This window comes from Hippoglossus hippoglossus, chromosome 3 (assembly GCF_009819705.1).
Source record: "Hippoglossus hippoglossus isolate fHipHip1 chromosome 3, fHipHip1.pri, whole genome shotgun sequence".
Taxonomy (NCBI): domain Eukaryota; kingdom Metazoa; phylum Chordata; class Actinopteri; order Pleuronectiformes; family Pleuronectidae; genus Hippoglossus; species Hippoglossus hippoglossus.
Window position 1 is genome coordinate 7,025,519 of NC_047153.1, and position 13,893 is coordinate 7,039,411.

The 13,893-nt window shown below is 40.8% G+C and overlaps 1 long non-coding RNA gene across 1 annotated transcript; it reads left to right on the plus strand.

Annotated features, from left to right (window-relative positions):
* Positions 1-600: 600 nt before the first annotated feature.
* LOC117756342 lies at positions 601-13,893 on the plus strand. Its single transcript, XR_004612788.1, has 3 exons — positions 601-800; positions 10,422-10,426; positions 13,883-13,893. It is a non-coding gene; the product is annotated as an uncharacterized LOC117756342 (long non-coding RNA).

A 13,893-nucleotide genomic window follows, 5' to 3' on the forward strand; every position in this document is an offset into this window, starting at 1 on the left:
GTGTCGCCGTGGTCTTCTTCTTCTTCTTCTTCTTCCTCTTCCAAGGATGACGAATCTGCAGAAGCATCACCCACTGGGTCGTAGTCTTCGTCGCCGTCTTCGTAGTCACCGTCGCCGTCCTCTCTGTCTTCTTCTCGGTCTGCTTCTCAGTCTGGCTCTTTCGCGTCCTCTTCGGGTTCAGAGGATGGTTGCTGGGAGAATAGCTGTTGGAGAACCTGTTCTCTGGTGAAACGCTACTGACGCGACATCGTGCCATGGTCCGTGAGAGAGTGGCACACGGAGAATTCTATGTGGGTCTAATGAACCCCCCTAGATTGTAATTGGAATCAGGTGTGGGTCTAAATGACCCCACAGAGCACCACAGCGCCCTCTCTGGGGGATCTAAATGACCCCCCAGGAGAATCGAGAATGACAAACCAAACCATTGGTCTCAATTACCCCAGAAGAATTGGATAATGACAATCCTTGGGTCACCCTAACCCTAACCGGCCAGGGCTTGCGTATGATCGTACGCACAGACACACACACACACACTCTGGGTCAATCCGACCCAGGAACAACACGAGGGTTAACAGTAATTTTTGCGATTATTACATAGTCACGTGGGTTTATGTTTCATATGCATTATGGAGAGATCAGTAAATGACAGCAGCACTCAGGTGGAACGTTTGGCACGGGAGCAGTTGCACCCCATACTGTCTCTTTGGGGGTAACTTCCGCCCACATGTCAGATGCAGTCTGGATGAAGAACTTAATGCTCCGTGTCTTTATTGCTGCTGCATTCATGCTGTATTTTACAGGTTAGTAGTGGGTGAGAGTCACTTACATTAACTCCTAAAGTTTAGCTTGATCACCACGAGTGTCATTGAGACATATTGATGTTGGTTTGATTATTTTGTTGGACTGTTAAAAACTTTGAAACTCCGCTGGACAGTGAGGCGGGAGACACTCGCGCCACTAGGTGGGTGGTGACAACAATCGCCTGTATAGGTGTTTATTTTACCTGCGAGGTAGTCTTGCAGGCAGGTCGCTATAGTATAGTGTTTACTTTACACAGTGTGTATTTCAGCGCCGACACACACACGCTGTAATAAAGTCATGTATTGTTATTGTGCCTTATAAATACCAGTTATAAGCTAATGTTCAATAGGTTTATATTGAAAATGTTTGTATTTCTTCCTGAGTGAAAACTGTGTTGTGATTAAGTGTGCATGTCCAGAATTCATTTCTGATGTCACTACAGTTAAGTATCACTGTAACCTGCACTATGTGATTATAGTAGCCCTGTTCACTTATATATGAGTGATAATGTGTATTAAGATGTTTGAAGTAAAGAGACATAAGATGTACACCAGAAGTGTGAGTAACACTGAGAACACATTCCATTACAAAGGAGAGGATAATTGAATGTATGTTTTATGCACTTTAAAATGCAGTTATCAACTGAAACACTGACACTCAGAGAAATGTTTGTATTTCAAATTGTGTTGAATTTGAATAAGATGCAGTCTGGATGATGAACTGAATGCTCCGTGTCTTTATTGCTGCTGCATTCATGCTGTATTTTACAGGTTAGTAGTGGACATACTTTGTTGCTGTGGTACCAATCCTGGGACCCGTAACATATGCAGCCTCCGCTTCATGCCCAGCGGACTTAAGTGCCATGCCTACTTGGTACAACCAGCAAGGCACAGGCTCACTCAGTTGCCGCAGATCCCAGATCTATTCAGCCTTTGTATCTGTTTAACAATTTCTCAACAGATTATTCTACAAGCTGATTTGTCATAAAATGTCACTAAAAACAGAAATGTCTTTCAGCTAAATGACAAATGTCTTTGATCTCTTTAGAAATTTCAGGTAATGCACCTTAATGTCACCTTCCAATAAACCAAATAAAGAGACTGTAATTTGATCAGAGCAGATCAAAGGGGACATTTAGGGACATTTTGTTTAAGGGTTAGGGTTAGTCTGTTTAATCTCTAAAGATATAAGCGTAGAACAAATCTGCTTGTAGTGGAATCTGTTGACCAGATAACAGGACCGAAAGACACCCAGCTTAGAGAGCACAGAAGAACACCGAGATGATGGAGAACACAGTCCGATTTTCAGAGAACACTGAGATGATACCAGGTCAAATGGTCTTCTTACCTGATGAGATTCCAACAGATAGTCAGATCGTATCAGACAATACAAGTACACAGTCTGACTGTGAGATGACAGAGCTAGAGATGGAACTCCGGACATATGTCGCCTTGGTGGTCGTGGATGCCTTAAGAAAGTGTAAATCAAAAAGGCACTATGGAGAGAAGATTACCATCTGCCAAGCACATCAGCTGATGAATGCAATCATGAAAGACTATCCTGTCACGGAGTGGGTTTTCCCAAATGTGAGCAGCAAGAAAGTGGCTGCTAAAGTGTATGATGAACTGTACGGAAAGATGCACAACCACTTGAAACACATGATACATTTTGAAATACCAGCTGTGAAGGCCTTAATTGTGGATTGCTTTCGAAAACATCTCAGGAATAATTCAGGAAAGCGTAAGCATGACTAACCTAGCAGTTTCAAGTCCAATTTCCTTATGGGTGGGACTTCTGGACTGTTAGGAATAGGAGCTATATTTGGAATGGTCATTTTAGCTATTAGCTCTTTGAGAAAAACATGACATTAATTCTACTATATTCATTCTGCTGCGGTGATCAAGTGTTTTCACCACATCGACACCAGCGTTGGCCCTTATGATGAAAAGCTCTCTGGACAGCTTCATTGGTGTCTTCTACGTGTACGGCTCTGCCTTTTCATCCTGAGATGTTGGTATTCTTTTTGAAAACCTGTACTTAGAGCCGTCCACTTTAGGCAGACAAACACTCAGATCAGGGACAAACAGGGACGACTCCTCACCACCAAGGAAGAACAACATCAAAGGTGGACAGAACACTTTAGGGAGCTGCTCACAGACAGCCCCCTGCCCAAAAGGTAGAGATCCCACCAGCCACGCACATGCTTGACATCAACAAGATCCCAAGATCTGAGGTGAGGAAGGCCATCAAGGCATTGCGACGTGGCAAAGCAGCAGGGCCAGATGACGTCCCATCAGAGGCTCTACAAGCGGATCTCGACACCTCAACCACCATGCTCCACCAGCTAATAAAGACCATATGGATTGAAGAAGGAAACATACCACACAGACTGGAAGGACGGGCTCATTTCTGTCATACCAAAGAAAGGAAACCTCAGGGATTGCAACAGCTACCGAGGGATCATGTTGCTATCAACACCAGGCAAAGTGTTCAGCCGCATCATCTTGGAGAGACTGCGTAAGGGGGTTGATGATGAACTGAGAGAAAACCAAGCTGGTTTCAGGAATGAAAGATCATGCAGCGACCAAATTGCTAGCCTCAGGATCATTATTGAGCAGTCCATAGAATGGCAAACACCTGTTTATGTCAATTTCATAGACTTTGAAAAGCCATTTGACAGTGTAGACCGTGAAATGCTATGGAAACTCATGGCACACTATGGAACCCCCCCAAAGTATATCAACATCATTAAGAACATGTACTGGGACATGCAATGCAACATCCTCTTCCAGGGAAGCGCACAAGAAAAATTCAAAGTGCTCACCGGCGTGAAACAGGGCTGCCTGCTTTCCCCTTCCTTCTGTGCATTGACTGGATCATGGTACAATCAACCCACAATAAAAGGACTGGCATCCAGTGGAGTCTGACAGAACATCTGGAGGAGCTCGACTTTGCGGATGACATCGCACTACTCTCCCATAGCCACCAACAGATGCAGGACAAATCCAAACTGCTAGGAAAAACTGCAGCTGGACTTGGACTAAAAATAAATGGACCAAAAACCAAAGTAATGCGGATAAACACCAAGAACATGGACCCAATAACCATCGGGGACCAGACGCTGGAAGATGTTGACAAATTCACCTACCTGGGAAGTGTGATAGCTGTTGATGGTGGGACAGAGGAGGACGTGAAGACAAGAATTGGGAAAGCAAGAACAACATTCAACATCTTAAACAAAAGTTGGAAAAGTAAAAAAATCTCCCTCAAGACGAATCTTCAAATCTTCAACTCCAACGTTAAAACCGTGCTGCTCTATGGCTCCGAAACCTGGAGAACCACCACTAACATCACGAACAAACTGCAAACCTTCATAAACCACTGCCTAAGACGCATCCTTGGAGTCTTCTGGCCAAACACAATTAGCAACATCAACCTGTGGGAATGCACAAAACAAGAAACAGTAGATATACAGCTGTTAAGGAGAAAATGGAGCTGGATTGGACACCCACTACGAAGAAACACAACAGCAATAACAAAACAGGCACTGACATGGAACCCACAAGGCAATCGTGGTAGAGGATGACCCAAAAACACCTGGAGAAGGAGCACAGAGCAGGAATTCAAGAAGAAGGGGCTGACGTGGAAACAGCTGGAGAGGACGGCTCAAGACAGACGAGGGTGGAAACAATTCATCAATGGCCTATGTTCCGAAAGGAATAAAAAGGCCAAATAGAAAAAAAATAGTACTTAGAGCCGTCCACTGTCACTAGGTTTTCTCCGGGTGCTCCGGTTTTCCAATATATTTTCCAATACATTTTTTAAAAGTATATATACATGTAGTTTGGTCTTGAATTCACTCCACAATAAACTGAAAAACATTGCTTTGAAAACATGTAAAGTGAAATATAAAACTATGTGGGAGCTGAGGGTTTACGAGAATGGGACAGACGGACGGACCTTAACCCTTGTGTTGTTCCTGGGTCGAATTGACCCAGAGTGTGTCTGTGTGTGCATGTGCGTGCGATCATACGCAAGCCCTGGCCGGTCAGGGTTAGGGTGACCCAAGGATTGTCATTATCCAATTCTCCTGGGGTAATTGAGACCAATGGATTGTCATTCTCGATTGTCATGGGAGGGGTCTGAACCTAAACCCTTCTAACTTGAGAACAACAGTGTTTATCTAGGTCCAGATATTCTGTACAACATATTCTCCAAATTACATTAATCAAAAAGAATAAATACACACATATATATTGATTTACTCACAACAAGAAAGAAACTCACAAATCACAAAGACTATTGGAAAAAAAGACAATTCGTGGATGTTACGAAGTAGTAATAACAACATGATGGATCACAAAAAGAATACATGGATGTAGACAACTCATATAAACACTAAGAAAATAAATAATATGTAATTTGATATGTAAGTTAAAACAATCAGTTTATCTATACGAAATTCGCTTAAAATCACAAGTCACAGTTCAATTATTTAAAAAAAGACAATTCGTAGACGTCACGAAGTAGTAATAACATGATTTATTACAAAGACAATACATGGATGTAGACAACTCAAATAAATAACATGTAATTTGATATGTGAGTTAAAACAACCACAGTTTATCTATACGAAATTCGTTTAAAGTCACAAGTCACAATTTTATTTTTTATAGAGAAGACCCAAGAGGGTTGAACCTTCGTCAGGAGGCGCAGCACAGTGACACGTCACGTGTTTTCAGTTTTTGATTTTAGACTAAACACCTCCGGAGAGAATTGTCCCACTTTGTGGAATCTGTCGACCAGATAACAGGACCGAAAGACACCCAGCTTACAGAGGACAGAAGAACACGAGATGATGGAGAACACAGTCCGATTTTCAGAGAACACTGAGATGATACCAGGTCAAATGGTCTTCTTACCTGATGAGATTCCAACAGATAGTCAGATCGTATCAGACAATACAAGTACACAGTCTGACTGTGAGATGACAGAGCTAGAGATGGAACTCCGGACATATGTCGCCTTGGTGGTCGTGGATGTCTTAAGAAAGTGTAAATCAAAAAGGCACTATGGAGAGAAGATTACCATCTGCCAAGCACATCAGCTGATGAATGCAATCATGACAGACTACCCTGTCACGGAGTGGGTTTTCCCAAATGTGAGCAGCAAGAAAGTGGCTGCTAAAGTGTATGATGAACTGTACGGAAAGATGCACAACCACTTGAAACACATGATACATTTTGAAATACCAGCTGTGAAGGCCTTAATTGTGGATTGCTCTCGAAAACATCTCAGGAATAATTCAGGAAAGCGTTTGTGCCCCCGGGGAAGTCTTTTGCCCGAACACTCTGAGAGAAAGGAGAGCAGACAGAGAGTTAAGTTAACAGCTGACAACACATCCATCTCAATTTCCTAATACCTGTCACTTTATAAAGAGTCTCCAATTCACCAACATTTTGCCACACTGAAAACATAATCAATGTGCGCTCTGTGTATTTTACAGGTGAGCGACACGATGCCACAACCATTGTCTCCACCTGTGTCCTCAGACTCTGCGACCTGAAGTATACAACCAAATTATCAAAAAACAATAAATAAATATTCTTTTACTAAATTACTGTGTGTGTTAATTTACTGTTCACCAATTTATCTATGATATTGTGTGTATCCCAAGTATGCATATCAAGAGATGTATTTTAATGAAGGTAAATAATTAAACAAGTATTTAGTAACGGCGAGCCCGTCGTCACAACGATACAGGATCTGCCATTAAGATCACGATCTCTGATTCGCGATCTACCATCATATTCCACGATGTGGCCGCAGCTGCGGCCCTGGATCTGCCAACGATAAAGCATAGGGAATCCGGGGAAGAAGTCAAGTCAGTAACATGTATTAGTGAGTAGGGGAGGTGGGCGATATATCGAATTTACTCGATGTATCTCGTACAAATTGGAATCGATCTGAAAAATATGATTTAAACCAGGTTAGGGCGCTTCCTTTAATGCCAATTAACTGTTTTAGTCTCTGTCATAAAATTTGATGATCAATAGCATCGGATGCTGCACTAAGGTCTAAAGGACGAGAACAGACACAAACCCTTGGTCTGAACCTATTAGAAGGTCATTAGCGACTTTTGCCAAGGCTGTCTCTGTGCTATGATGAGCTCTAAACCCTGACTGAAAGTCTTCATAGTATTAGGGCTGGGGCGTCGACCTAATCGACGTCCTCGATTACGTAAATACGTCGACTTGCGGAACGTGCGTCGACACGTCGTAAGGAAGGTGGCTGCGTACAGTCAAATCATGGACTCACCTGAAGAGCAAGCTGAACCGAAGAAAAAAACACCCACGAACATCTAGCATAGGCCCCAATAGTCGGATCGGTCAGAAGCCGCTCGGTACGGACCCAGACGCTGGTATTAGATTGTGACGGACCGCTTCGATTTTAACCTGCGCACTTTTTCCTCGCATTTAACTGAGCAAGTTAAAATCAGACTACCTTACGGTAGCTCAGCATTTTTCGTCTTTACGTTAGTGACTCCTGGCAGCACATGGAAGAGTTTACTTCTCTCCCTGAACCAGAGGAAGTGGGAACACAGAGGAAAGTTAAAGCTGTTAAGTTGATAATGTTTGTTGAGATTGTTTATATGTGAAATGTAGTTATATATTAAGAAAAAAAGAGGAAAAGGGGAAACTCAAACTTCATCTATTTATTTATATTTTTCAAAAATTAAGCATTTTATTTTAAGCTGACTTTTTAAAAAGCTCTTTATTTTGTATGCAAACCGTATTTTACTTGAAACGAGGAAACAATATTTATTTATTATTAGAGTACAGTTCAGTGTCAAAATTATTAATAAACATTGACTTCTTACAGACATTCATACAACTACCAGGCTACTTCAAGATTGTTTTTTTGATAGACTGCTAAACTTGAATGTACACAGTACATTTTTCCCGGGGGGCGACAGCGTCGAGGGTTACTAGGTTTTCTCCGGGTGCTCCAGTTTTCCTATATATTTTCTACTGCAGACATGTGTCATTGTTGTTTTTTCATTTTGTCGTCTGTAGCATGTTAGAAACGTAATTGACACACTCACACCCTATGAAGACTTTTTGGAGATTCAAAGTTTTGTGTGATCCGATCCGTTTACAGCACGGTACGCAAGTACTAGTGTCTTGAAGTGGATACAGGCAGCCACTGGTAACCAGTGAAGGGAGCGGAGGAGCGGTGTAGTGTGAGAGAACGCAGGTTGGTTGAAGACCAGTCGAGCTGCTGCATTGTGGATGAGCTGCAGAGGTCGGATGGCACTAGCAGGCAGATCAGCCAGGAGGGAGTTGCAGTAGTTTAGACAACCAAAATATTGTTGTTTTCCATTTTTAGGGTAATTCTGAGGTTTTCCAGATCTTGTCCTCTGTGTTTCTCTATCATCTTTTTTCATATTCACTCTGTGCAGCCAGACATTCCTCGATGATCCAGGAGATTTACGACAGCAACCATGCAGCCTTTGGTCAGCTCCACTCCTATAGAATCCTTTATATTACTATAAAACTCAAGTTAGTCATGACATTTTCCAGCTTTTTCTCAGATCAAGCATCTAAGTGAGTTTAATATATATGAAATTATTAAAGCATTTTAAAAACATTCAAATGATTTATTTTCACATGGAGGGACTTTCGTCACAACAAGCTTCATAATTGCAAAAGAAAGACATCTGGTCCCCCTTATTCTGCCGTTAACATTTGTAATATTGAGGTGGAAAAGAAAAGAAGGTAAATAGTGCCACCCATTGGTAATGGCTGCTTTACTACAAGCATTTGCACGTGTTAATTATTCCATGTCCTACACTTGAGGGAAGCACTTTGATTTAACAGACATCTTTCAGGCTGTTTAGATCCTTTACAGAACAAAATTAAATCATGAGCTAAAAACCTGGTATTTATCAAAACCATCCTTAGTGTTTTCTGAAGGTGATTTACTGCTGTGACAAGCCCTGACTATTACAGATTACAAGCTATAAGAAATGAAGTATGTCTAAAATCATCCTACAATTTTGGCCTTGTATGATACCGTCCGCTGCACATCCTACTATACAGAACACTAAAGAAGATTTGATCGAGTAAAATTCCTCTTTTAGTGATAATTGCACATTATATCCTGCACACCAGTCTTCCATTTGCATTTTTATGACAACAAAACCCCCCAGTCTCATATAACACAGGCATAGAAGATCAAGCATTTGGTCACAGACCATTGATTTTCTTTGTGGCTGATATAATTTCTCATTCTTCTAAGCCCTATTCATGCACCCCTTGACAATATGCAAATAATGTCCCTGGGCTACCATTGTATTGCCACACTTGAACAATATGTGTGAGAGGAACACGATTGTTGCTGGAGTTGTTATCAAATTCCACGAGCCTTTAAAAAAAGGGGGCTGCAGCTGATCATTATGTAGGAGCGCAAACAAAGAGATCTATGTGATCTGCCGAATGCTGTTTGGAAACGAGGGTCCTGTGTTAAGAGGAGCATGGAAATGAGGCACTCGTGTGTGTGCTGCTCATCTCAATTAAGTCCACCTCTTTCTATACTGCAATGACATTTGGTCACATTGAGGAAAAGCAACACGGGTTAGTGGTGGTGGTTTCATGTTTCACAAACCTCAATGTTGGCGACAAGGAAGGGGCAGCCACAAGTCAGGTTAATGGGCAAAATAAGAGTTTTATTTATGAATAAACAAAACAGAACTATTTCATTAAATTTACATATGGCGTAGCGTGGCATGGTGGTCCAGTGGTTAGCGCTGACGCCTCACAGCAAAATGGATGTGGGTTGGAATCTAACTGCCCACCTGGGCCTTTACTCTGGCTTCCTCTCACAGTCCAAAGGACGTGCAGCTTATGTTGACAGGGGACTGGTAGGTGTTTATGTGAGTCTGTATAGGGCCAGGGGGCCTGACCTGGGTGTACCCCACGTCTCGCTCAATGCATCTATATTTGCAATGTGTTTATTTTGACCTATATATTAACCGTGTTTAAAAAGTGCTATGCCAATTATTATTGTTATTATTAACAGAGGGTTTTTGACAGTCTGAAAACAGCGAAAACCTCTGCACCAGGGAGACCTTTTAAATCGGTTTTGTATTTAATACTATGTCTTGTGATATACATCATCAGAATAAGACATTTCATGATACGAATCATTCCGTCTGCAGAAAGAAAAACATTGCATGACTTATTACACTAGTGCCAGAAGATGGCAGCAAAAAGCCTGCTGTGCCATCAGTAAAACTTTAAAACCTTCAACGAGAGAGTGAGTCAGTTCTGATGATGTAAAATTTAAAGTCTTAAAGTTCAAAGCATTTATTGTCATATGTACAAGAAATTCTTTCTTTAAGAGTTATATATATCAAAGTAAGACAAATATATAAATAGAAATATGTACAATAAAGCACCAGATCAAGTATTAAATATCATTGATATTGATCTGCTGCAGAATGTGAAATCAAGCATATTTAGAAGTGCTCGTAAAATTCATTGGTGTATTTTAGACAAGAGTATGTATGCCTCTGTTTGCCCTTTTAGTAGATAACTGTCTCTGAATAGAAAGTGAAGATATAGTAGAAAATTCGATTGTGTTTGTGCTTTATCTCTGCCACAATGTAATTTCACATTTCAGGTTCATTGTTTGTTCATATTTTTTGAAGATGTCTTGACATTCAGGACTTCCCAGCATACCAAAATGAAAATGTAAGAATAAAACATTGAGCCCTGACAGAGAGAGAGAGAGAGACAGAGAGAGAGATTTGAATCTGATTTGAACGCAGCAGCGACAGCCAACTGCAGCACTGCAGGGCATGTATTGACAACTCCAACAATCTTAAGAACATCAGTAGTCGTGGTAATGTTGCCTTCAGGGCTCAGGCTAGTACCTGCAACGCCAGGACACTGACAGGCCGACATAGCTTTCTCACCTCCGCCACAGTTTGATTGACAGCTTCATACAAAAGCCCCCAAGAATCCCCGGTAATATGCCTCATGCACTTTGATTTGATCAGTGACAGAAGAATCATTATCTACTGATCTTATTAAGTAAAAGTAAAAGCAATAACATAAAAAATGTAAAAATGCATCAGGGCACCATACATGTACACACTACCTACATGATTCACTCGCTGCATCTTTTGTTCAACAAACCTTTTGAAACATTATCTGATAACTGTTGCAGGCAAACACGGCAGTTTTATCTTTTCTTGTCAACGTGATGAGACGAAAGAGACGCTTTCAACTTCAAACATGTTTTGTAACTCTTGTACAACAGAGACCGGAGATCTCAGTTCCAGCCTTTTCTTTCAGTTTTTAACACCTTGCTTGAGACAAAGGGTGGGAGATGAAAAATGGCCGTATACCTCTGACTGGTTGAAGAGGAGGTCAGACAATAAGGCTTTGTGGACTCGGCTCACCACCGGGGTTCAATAAGTCGCTTTGATAATGAGAATAATGTCCGTGTGTGTCAAAGAGAGGAAGAAGAAAGAAAAAAGAGATGAAAGAGTCAGTTTTAAAGTCTCCTACAGTCTGGGGTTGTCTGATGAAGGCCAGCACGTTTTGTAATGCTAAAGTACAGTTTAGTTTCAGACCCAAGTGATGCTGATACTGTTACACCCCGACAGAGGGGAAATGTATAAAAGGACTTTCAAGCTGCTGTCAAAGGGATGTAGGTGTGTGAATGCAAATGTCCGAGTGACAGCCTCCGGACTTTCTGCCGACTTTCTCCCGCCAGAGGCAAAGAAAGAAAGTCAGCAGAATGTCTGGAGCCGATGTGAGAAAACATCAGGATATCCTCTGGAAATGTGGAAAAGTGGGAAAAAGAAATCTCAGGATGAAAAAGTGGTGCAAGACACATAGAAGACCTGAACAAAGAAGAAAATAGTTTTCGGTGATAAGGGCCGTGGCCGGTGTTGATGCACTGTGAACAAAAACATGTGATGTCCACCGCGGAATGAACATGTTACCTCCTCCGGCAAACTCCAGAGAAAATCTGTACACAATTCCTGCGAAAGATTCAACAGATCATGTCCGAAAGCGGCTTCAGACACGATGCTTCCTCTGCGGGGGGCTTCACCGAGAATGTATTTTCAAAAGTATAGTTACAAAGGTTCTTTCAGTACAAATACTTCACGCAATAAAATGCACTTTCGATCCATGAAAACGTCATCAATTTATAAACAAACTCGAAATGGCACTAACATTTATTGTAAATAAATTCTCAAATAAAATATGTGTCTCTTCATATTAATTGTTTCTTATCATCGACTGTTACGTAAGAAACTCAAAACACACACATGTGTAGCAGCCATGCTAACCTCATGTTGTTCTGTGTAAGATACTTAGGGAGGAGTTTAAGCTAGCTAGCTAGCTAGCTAGCTAGCTAGCTAGCTAACTGTTTGACATTTAACTAATTACAAACTACTGCTTTAAAACATTCAGTCAGTGTGTTAACAAAACACGAATAAAACAACTTAGCGAACACATTCAGAAGTTCATCAGCTCACGTGCTCCTCACGTACCTGAAACAGGTGAAATGTAACTGACGCGGTGCTTCTTCTTCTGTGGTCACTTCACCGATAATGAGGCATCGTGGCCGAGAGCTCCCCCTTCAGGACTCTGCAGGCATCACTAATCAATCACGAGGCTGAGCAGGTAGATCACAGATTAGAACAGGTTCTAGGGAACAGGTATTGGTGTTTTTAAAGTTTTTTAATCATGTTAATCAGTTTTTAACATTTTAACCCCGTTACAGAACTTAGGCATTGTAACCTCTTTAATATAACTTCATTAACGACACATTTTACTCTTACAGTTATTAAAATTTATCACCTATTTATAATGAATTGCTTTTTGTCCCAGTGATTATTTTAATACCAGTTTTACAGACTCTTAATAAAATCAATCTGTCACCACAGTTTGTAGATGATGTGTGTACAGCCGCTTAGAGCAGCAGTGATTATACCTATAAAGCTGAAAGGCTTCAGAGTGGGTCCATTACTTTTCCGATGTATAATTCATGATTTCTAATGATTTTTATGAATAGTCAGGCCTATTAAAGATACTATGATTTAAGGGAACACTTCAATTTTGTTTCAGACGATTAAAATAGGCCTACGGAAATCATAACTCTTCTGCAGAACTGAGTAATACAGCTGTGTGCTGGTCAACTGCAGCAAATGTGAAAAGAATCAAATGTGAAAAACAGGTTTGCTCAGGATCAACTTAAAACTAACTGAGATCTGTTTTGGTATTTCCTGCAATTACAAGGGTCAAACACAGAAACAGAAACTTTCATCTTCTCCATTGAGGTTTCAGAAAATCTTTGTAAAAGGAGTTTTAAGTGTTGAACCAGGCCGAGCTGCTACAAACTGAATTTAAACGATAAAACATTTGATTTTTGATATTTTTTTTAAATTGGAGAATGCAAAAAGGCAAAGGTAAAATAATGTGTACATAATGATTTTAAGAGTGAAGGAATTTGTTTTCCCATAAACCATTGTTAATGATCCCTTTCCAATGACTTCCAGCGTGCTTCTTGAATTTTAACTTGATGTAGTGATTATCAGCCCTTTGGACTCTTTTCATCATCTCCAAAAAAGCTCATGGTTACTCTGTGGTAAATCTATTGTAATGCTGAATGATCCGATCATAGCAGACATGATTTTTGTGGTTGTGGTGAACTCTACCAATCAGACACGTTGCTATTACACCTGAGGATTGTGGGTAGTGCAGTACTTCTCCCTGACATCACAAATAAAACATAATCTTATTAAACCACAGTTGATATCATATGTTCTTGTAGCTTCTACAGGAGCATATAACATTGTTTCACAATCTTGTAGCTCGTGGTAAGTCTACCTTGGATGGTTAAGATATTATGGTTGAAGATCATAATCTCTTTGCAGAAAATGAATGGGATTTTTTACTTCACGTTGTTGAGCTCTATAGGAATTGGCTCAAGCCCTGCGACCCTTACAGAATAAGCATTAAAGATGGCAGTCCATAAATTAGTGTGAAACTCTGACAAGTTATAATGTTG